This window comes from Coregonus clupeaformis, chromosome 6 (genome assembly GCF_020615455.1).
Source record: "Coregonus clupeaformis isolate EN_2021a chromosome 6, ASM2061545v1, whole genome shotgun sequence".
Lineage (NCBI taxonomy): Eukaryota > Metazoa > Chordata > Actinopteri > Salmoniformes > Salmonidae > Coregonus > Coregonus clupeaformis.
Genome location: NC_059197.1, coordinates 44356206 through 44364928, shown reverse-complemented (window position 1 = coordinate 44364928; position 8723 = coordinate 44356206). Strand labels below are relative to the sequence as shown.

General features: G+C 41.9%; 1 protein-coding gene across 1 annotated transcript in view; it reads right to left on the bottom strand.

Annotated features, from left to right (window-relative positions):
- Positions 1–7552: 7552 nt before the first annotated feature.
- Positions 7553–8723, bottom strand: part of LOC121567406 (leucine-rich repeat and fibronectin type III domain-containing protein 1-like protein) — a 155775-nt gene continuing 154604 nt past the window's right edge. The window contains exon 6 of the mRNA XM_041877430.2: positions 7553–8611. The gene's annotated coding sequence lies outside the window, so the exon portion shown is untranslated. The remainder of the gene's footprint in view (positions 8612–8723) is intronic.

The following is an 8723-nucleotide window of genomic DNA, read 5'->3' as shown; positions in this document are numbered from 1 at the left end:
ATCTCTATGTTCTGCCTGTGTTTTTCAAAACCCCAGGATACTCTGAGATCATTGTGTCATTTCTGTGTGTAGTATGATAGATAAAAACATATTAAAATGTGGCTCCTTGTATGTCACAGTGTGCCTCAGGGTAATGGTGTGTTTGTGAGGCTGTTTGTCTGAGTGTGTGAGTCAATGTAGCCCCACACACACACGCATGAAAGCATGCATGCATGCATACACACACACACAAACACACACACACACACGCATAGAATGAGCTCATGTCCTCGCACCTCTCAAAGGCTCTGCATGTGCTCCTCAAACCATCTGTGTGATTGCAGTGTAGATTGTAATGTACAGTGCGTCCCTCCATGTGTGTATCACTAATAGGAGTGTGAGTCTGCTGAGGGGGCTGTAGGCTGTAGTCCTATTCTTTGTGTTCTTCAGATGGCGGTTGGCCCCCATACGGCCCCTTCTAACAGAGGGGTCAGCCTCCCGGGCCCCGGGGCCAGAGCATCCATCATTCCACTGGTGTTTGAGGCCGGCTCCGTCGACAACACCAATTATACTGAGGAGCCTAGCGACAACGCTCGCACACTGGGCCTGTCTATGTCCCACTTCTTTTGTCTTGTGCTCACAGACAGAGAGCAACTTTTTGTCTAATTCCCTTGATTACTAATGATGATTCGTTTGCTATTTTTTCTACTTTGTTGTTGTTTTTGGCTGTTTTTATGGACTGTATCTTTTAATTGTCTATTTTTAGACTTTTCTTTGTTTCATACTGTCTTTGTGAACTAACATGTTTCAACAACATGCCATTATTAACTCGTTTTCTACAACAATTGAGGAGGAACATGTTGAAAATGGAAAGATTTGGAGGTATGGAATTGCCAGCGTATTCCCTCTTCGTGATAAAGTCACAGAAGTGAAACACTTATGGATAGAACTCCTCAGAGACAATGCCCGTACCCCTAAAGATGTGGATGTTATTTCAGTTCCCTGTCATGCCCGCTGGGCATATGGCATGTCATAATAGCAAAACATGCAAACTTGTGTCCCGTTTCCAAAACACACTGAAATTAATGACCAATTAGCTTACACAAGTCACTCTTAATTGTCCCTCAGTCTGCTTGTGGCATAATAGGAATGTAACAATGGCCGTAGTGTTTGTGTGCCCTTCTCCTGTGGTATCCAAAATAACTCCCAGAGAAGAATGCCGAACTCTTTTGGAGCATTTGTAGTTGCTTTCATGTATAATGTGTCTTAGATCTCCAGGAGAGGCAGAATAATGCCTCTAGCGTTGTTTTCCAATTGGTTCGAGTGTCAAGTGGATTCTTATACTCCTCTTTGCTTTTCTTTTGATGTATTTCCAATGGTTGATTATTGTTTTATTTCATTATTTAATCTCATGAAATTAATGAAGTAAAGCGTTTGTGCAGCATACATTGGTAGGTCTACAACCCAGACAGAACTATGTCCTGATCGCAACTTCAATTCCTACGTTCCACAAAGCAGAGGAAGTTATAATATAAATAGAATGAATAGAACAGGCTTGGAAGCTCTAATGCTGGCAATTTGACTGGTAAACTCATGGGTACACTCCCAATGGCTGCCTGGTATTTTGATGCAATAATTTACATTGACATTTTAGTCATTTAGCAGACGCTCTTATCCAGCTTACAGTTAGTGAGTGCATACATTTTCATATTGGCCCCCTTGGAAAACGAAACCACAACCCTGGCGTTGCAAGTGCCATGTTCTACCAACTGAGCTACAGGGGACCATGGTAATTTGGAATGTTATATCAAATGAAGCCATGGTAATGTAGCATTTTTAATTCAAATGATGCTAACTTATGTGGCTCATGCAATGGAATGTAAGTGTTATAATGTCAGTTGAGTTGACTCAACAAATCACAGCACAGATTGAAGAGTACACATCCTGCTTTTACTTCCTGCCATGGGTCTAAGTCGAAAATATACAGGTTAAGGCAACGTCTTCACAAATCTGGGACCAGCGCCGTTGCTAACTACCAGTGCCGTTGCTAACTAGCATAGCCATTGCTAACTAGCATAGCCATTGCTAACTAGCATAGCCAAAGAGTTATGGGATATTAGAATCCCATTGTCTTAACCTTTGTCATCTTCAACCTATGGGTACACTCAAATGGCTGCCAGTCCACTCATTATGCCATCATTGACTCAAACGGGGATGTCCGTTCTATTCATTCTATTTCTATGGGTAGATGTGTCGGTGAAAATGGGTCACCAACAGAAGACAAAAACAGAAAAATTGCCTGCCCAGTTCAAATTGGAAAAACTTCACACCTCAATGAACCTGTGAGAGAGCTAGGCAAAACAAATGCTGTGCAGGGGGCTGTGCTGCTCGTAGAGGAGGATGCCCTAATCTCTCTTTTGTCCTGGGCCAGGTAGGGGTCTCGCTATGGGGATGAAGTTCCCCTTGAAGTGGAGTGAAGCAGGGTGGGCATAATGAAGTGTGATGGGACACCCCCAGCCTCCCCTCCCAGCCCCCTCCCCCACCACCGCTCACCCTGTCCCATAGAGCCCCAGCCTGTGCCATTATTGCCACTAACGTCCTTCCTGGGTCTGTGGAGAAGCCAACTGATGTTAGCTGGCGTGAAAGGACCCTTGAGCTCGTAAACTAGTCGACGGGATTTGGAGGGGATGGGATCAAAGGGAGGCCTACTTGAACACTTCCCGATACACACATACTCTGACAAATCTTCACACTCAGCATGTAGACAAATGAGTGCACGGATGTATTCATACATGGACGCTCACATTGCATTTCCATTGTCCACATACACACACATTCACTAACAAGGACAAACGTGTGCACAAATACAAACATGATTGCACGCACAAATTCACAGACACACACAAGCACACAGGCATGTGCACACACACTAGTTACCCAAACCAATCCAAAATGTGTCTGTCTTATGTAATACTTGTCAGTGTAATAACTGAATAATTCACCAATGGATCTGGTTGAGGAGACAAAAAATATGCAGACACAGGAAACTAATTTGGTGCCCAGCAGTGTTGAGCGACAGCTCCACTTCAGTCCCTTTTCCCAGATTTACTGGGCAGAACGGAGAATCAAGCACCCAGGTAGTAATTGTCTGAATCTTCGTTGAGTTTGACAAACCAAGGTTATGCAACAGAGCAAGCAGAGAGGTAGGGAGAAACTTAGAATAAATAATAATCTGCCAGAGTACTCAGGCAACATTGTCTGACAAACATGACAGGAGCAAAATGTGGCAACACAACAGTCCTTCCCCAGATACCTGTTAGACACCGACTACTCATCTTTTGTTTCCTGGATGAATATGCATTTAGGACAAATATAAAGGAAGTGGAATCAGTGGATGTGCGAAGTGCCAACATTGTAGCTTTGTTCTCTGTTATTCCAGTGGCGGCGGTTGTTTCTCCCTGTCTGACAGCGCGGGCCTTTCATCTATAGGAGATGTCCCTGCTAGTCCTCCCAGAATGTCACCTCAGCAACTTCACCACCGCGTTCATCCGCTAGGAACAGGAAGTGTTTTTTATGACTGTTTCCTGGATGTTACATTTCATTGTTTACTCTCCTTGTTTTGTGATACACTCAGAGAGGAAGATAGAGTGTAAGGTCACCGGGATTTATGTGGTCAGTTAGATCTTGTTATTACAGCTTACCAATGAAAGTCCTACAAAATAACACCTTCAAATGTAAAAAATGAAAAATGAAAAAAGAGAGCATGTTGGGTATTCAGCCACCACTTTCAACTGGCTCATGGGGCACAAGTGACACACACAGACGCAGGGAAATATCCCTTGCAGTCCAAAATAGCCTTCACCCACACCCAAAAAAGCATCTCACATACTACTCTCTCTAGACTTTGCTTGAACATTTAGTTCCATGGCTCAAATCACCAGAAAAAGTCCAATAGTGCATTTGACTTAAGTACACTGAAAGTTCATACTATCAGTGAGTTTTAGGTGACAGTTAATACAACATGAGCTTTGTATTCACTCACTTAAAGAGGACAGACTAGTCCTAAAAACCCCATAGAGGTAATCCAATCTCACAACAGTCACAGGTTTGGGCAGAATAACATATCAAATGCATTACTATTCCTGAGAATGTAAGCGGTCTGCCTGAGCAATTGGGGGGAATTTTGACATTATCCGTGGGACCAGCAGAGGCCCAAGAGGTCTGTCTGCCTGGGTGTTTAGTATTCTGCACCGCCTGTTTGGAGCCTGAAGGACCAATGATCTTAGATTTGATTCCATTTTGGCAAAAATGCTGAATCATTGCTCCTCCATTTTGTAAGACTCACAAACATACCATGATTAAAGTAGAGGAATCCAGATGTAGGCTAATGTTCTTACCTCATGCTCTATGTTTTTCTTTTGGATCTTAGGCCCAGTTTATACCTGCCGCTAACATGCATCCTTCGTCCTGATATTGTCCTGATCTTGTCCTGATCTTGTCTGTTCACACTTATAAGATCTGATTACAATCAGTTCAGAATGTGTCTTTTAATCGTCTACGCCTGTGGGCACAATCAGAATGTGAACAAGATCAGGACATCGGATGCATGTTAGCACCAGGTGTAAACGGGCTAGTGATGAATGTTTTATTTGGAGGATATTGATAAGCACCACATCTGGTAAAAGTAGTTTATTACTTTAAGGTTGAAATCAATAAAATAGGAGATAGAAAAGCACCAGGAGCACTCGTGTGATTTAATTCAACAGGGACTCTTCAAAAGGACAATGTCAAAAAGGTAGGCCTAGTAGTAGAATTAAAGGTGGTTTTAAAATGAAAGGAAAGTGAAGATCAAAGTTAGAAAAGGGATCCAGAACTTTCTCCTGAATCTAATCACATGGAGGTGATATGCAGTGTTTTGTATTGAGGGGCAAACTCAGCCTTTTTGACGAGCTCTAAATCCATTCACACATTCTCTTAGACTAGCATATATTATTTGTGTAAATCAGCACTCGCATAAATAGGAATCTGCTGTAAAAGCATCAAAATCAATAATAGTAAAGATTTACCATAATGTAGGCAAAGCTGACAACCACATGTGAGAGTGGAACCACTTCACTGGTTACCTTGCAAAGCTGCTTTTGGGCTCCCTTCTGTAAAACATATGCTAATAAGCAATTACACATGAATCTCAATGAATGTTGTCAAACCTGCTGATGCTTTTTGCTTTACTAAAATACATATTGTATGTATATGGTTTGTGCATGGACATTTGCCTAGCACAATGACACAGCAGATTTAAACAATGGCATAGATGGACTGTCTGACCACAGGCTGGAAAGCAGAAGTACGACCTACAATAACATGTCAACAGAGCCTGGGAAAGTACAACGGACTCAGAGATTAGGGGTGTCTGGCTATGATATAACCACTAGCATCTATAGACCTGTTACTTAGTCCGTTGTTAACATGTCATATCCCATATTTTAGACACAACTGTGTCAGGCTATGGCAAAAGGAGCATATACAGCACATTCTGAAAGTATTCAGACCCCTTGACTTTTTCCACATTTTGTTAAGTTACAGCCTTATTCTAAAATGTATTACATAATTTTTTCCCTCATCAATCTAAACACAATACCCCATAATGACAAAGCAAACTAGGTTTTTAGAAATTGTAGCAAATTTATTCAAACAAAAATATTACATTTAGAGAAGTATTCAGACCCTTTACTCAGTACTTTGTTGAAGCACCTTTGGCAGTGATTACAACCTCAAATCTTCTTGGGTATGACGCTACAAGCTTGGCACACCTGTATTTGGGGAGTTTCTCCCATTCTTCTCTGCAGATCCTCTCAAGCTCTGTCAGGTTAGATGGGGAGTGTTGCTGCACAACTATTTTCAGGTCTCTCCAGAGATGTTCGATCGGGTTCAAGTCCGGGCTCTGGCTGGGCCACTCAAGGACATTCAGAGACTTGTCCCGAAGCCACTCCTGCGTTGTCTTGGCTGTGTGCTCAGGGTCGTTGTCCTGTTGGAAGGTGAACCTTCGCCCCAGTCTGAGGTCCTGAGTGCTCTGGAGCAGGTTTTCATCAAGGATCTCGCTGTACTTTGCTCTATTCATCTTTACATCGATACTGACTAGTCTCCCAGTCCCTTTAAATGAAAAACAGACCCACATTATGATGCTGCCACCACCATGCTTCACCGTAGGGATGGTGGCAGGTTTCCTCCAGACGTGACACTTGTCATTCAGGCCAAAGAGTTCAATCTTGGTTTCATCAGACCAGAGAATCTTGTTTCTTATGGTCTGAGAGTCTTTTGGCAAACTCCAAGTGGGCTGTCATGTGCCTTTTACTGAGGAGTGGCTTCTGTCTGGCCACTCTACCATAAAGGCCTGATTGGTGGAGTGCTGCAGAGATGGTTGTCCTTCTGAAAGGTTCTCCCATCTCCACAGAGGAACTCTAGAGCTCTGTCAGAGTTATAGCATCGGGTTCTTGGTCACAACCCTGACCAAGGCCCTTCTCCCCCGATTGCTCAGTTTGACCGGGCGGCCAGCTCTAGGAAGAGTCTGGGTGGTTCCAAACTTCTTCCATTTAAGAATGATGGAGGCCACTGTGTTCTTGGGGACCTTCAATGCTGCAGACATTTTTTGGTACCCTTCCCCAGATCTGTGCCTCGACACAATCCTGTCTCGGAGCTCTACGGACAATTCCTTCGACCTCATGGCTTGGTTTTTGCTATGACATGCACTGTAAACTGTGGACTGTGAACTGTGGGACCTTAAATAGACAGCTGTGTGCCTTTCCAAATCATGTCCAATCAATTGAATTTACCACAGGTGGACTCCAATGAAGTTGTAGAAACATCTCAAGGATGATCAATGGAAACAGGATGCACCTGAGCTCAATTTCGAGTCTCATAGCAAAGGGTCTGAATACTTAATACAGTTTTAATACATTTGCTAGAATTTCTAAAAACCTGTTTTTGCTTTGTCATTATGGGGTATTGTGTGTAGATTGATGAGGGGGAAAAACCAACATTTAATCAGCTTTAGAATAAGGCTGTAACGTAACAAAGTGTGGAAGAAGTCAAGGGGTCTGAATACTTTCCGAATGCACTGTAGGAGCATACCACAGCATGTATTTAATTAACAGGGACATTGTAAGTAAGGACAACTTCATGGCAAAGGGGTCAAGTGGTGTTACTGCATATATCTTGCCTTAACTGCTGATAAATACCCCTGTACAACCAACAATGAACTCAACCAATAAAGTGAAGCCTGCTTGTCTAATGTCTTTCCCAGACTAATCTATGTCTGAGTTGAACTGAGCTAAGGGGGACTGGTTAAAGTCACTAAGAAAGCCTCTGGCGACCCTTAGTGGCAAAACCATACTTCTGTAACTGTATTACATTGTCATAAAGTCAGATTGGTTGAAAATTGACCAACAAAGCTGATGAAAACACTGCTTCTAATGCATTTTCTTCAAGTAAAATAAGTTTGACACTTAACAATGCAATTATGAATCTATGAATATGATTTGTTTCAGAAATTGCATGAATAATGTTGCTGCACATCTTCAAGAAAAATACTTTTATTTCTTTATAAATCCACATATTGTACCTATGAAAGCATAAAATTCCATATTTTTTCTTATTCTTGTTTCATAATTCAAAGGAAATATGGGTATCAAATCAGAGAAGATTGAAGGTGAATCTTACATACAAATACATACACAGTCAACAGTAAGGAAAAAATAGTATTTGATCCATGTGTCCATCTTTCCAATTGGCAAGTGGTATTCAATAGTTTCTTCTTTGTAAAGTTTGTGTCAGAATGAAACTAACCATTTCACCATCAAACCAAAATGCAATACTTGTGCTGTAAGTTCATGTAATCAAACCAAACTGATTCCAGGTGATTCTTTTGACCTCATCTTGAGAGCCCATGTTTTTATTCCAAATTGGGATATCCATGGACAATCTTTAATTTTTTTTCACCATCATCCAAAAAGGATGTATTTGATCTCATAATTGTTGAGTATACTATTCAGTTGTCCATATAGACGGAGAGAGAGAGAGCGAGAGAGTGAGGGGGAGTGAGAAAGAGAGAAAGAGAGGATAATAAAGATAATAAAGTGCCCTAGAGATGACCAACAGTTTGACATTGGTGAATCGACATGACATCGATGTGTGCTAACACTTCCAATGCCCTCGGGGAGGAACACAAATACTGTATCGCCTTCTCATCTTATTGTATTCCTTTGGCATATGACCAATCATTTAGGGAGAGTGGAGCTTTATTACGAAACCCACAACACGTCATCAAAACCATCCAAGGGTGTTCCTCTGTAAAAGGCCATTTCATTGAGAATCTCAAAAAGAATTCCGAAAGGAATTTGAGGCGTCTGGGTTAAGGTCAATTCATTCCTCACGCATTGAAAGAAGCCCCAGGTTTTGGAATACATTTCCCTCCACTCCACAGGGCTGGATTACATCCAAGTTCCGGATAGAATTGCATAAGTGACAGAGCACAGCGATTCCATGGCATCCACCCATCTCTACTCCGAATGCTGTTCTTGGCTTCATATTTATTATTTTGTGTGTTTCCAACTTCCTTGAACCAGGGGGACTTTACCTGCAGGAGAAAGTTAGAGTAAACATCAGTAAGTAGTGACACAACCTGCTGTCTACTAGACAATCTAATGCAATAGAAATACAATTACATTAATCAGAATGATTATGACATT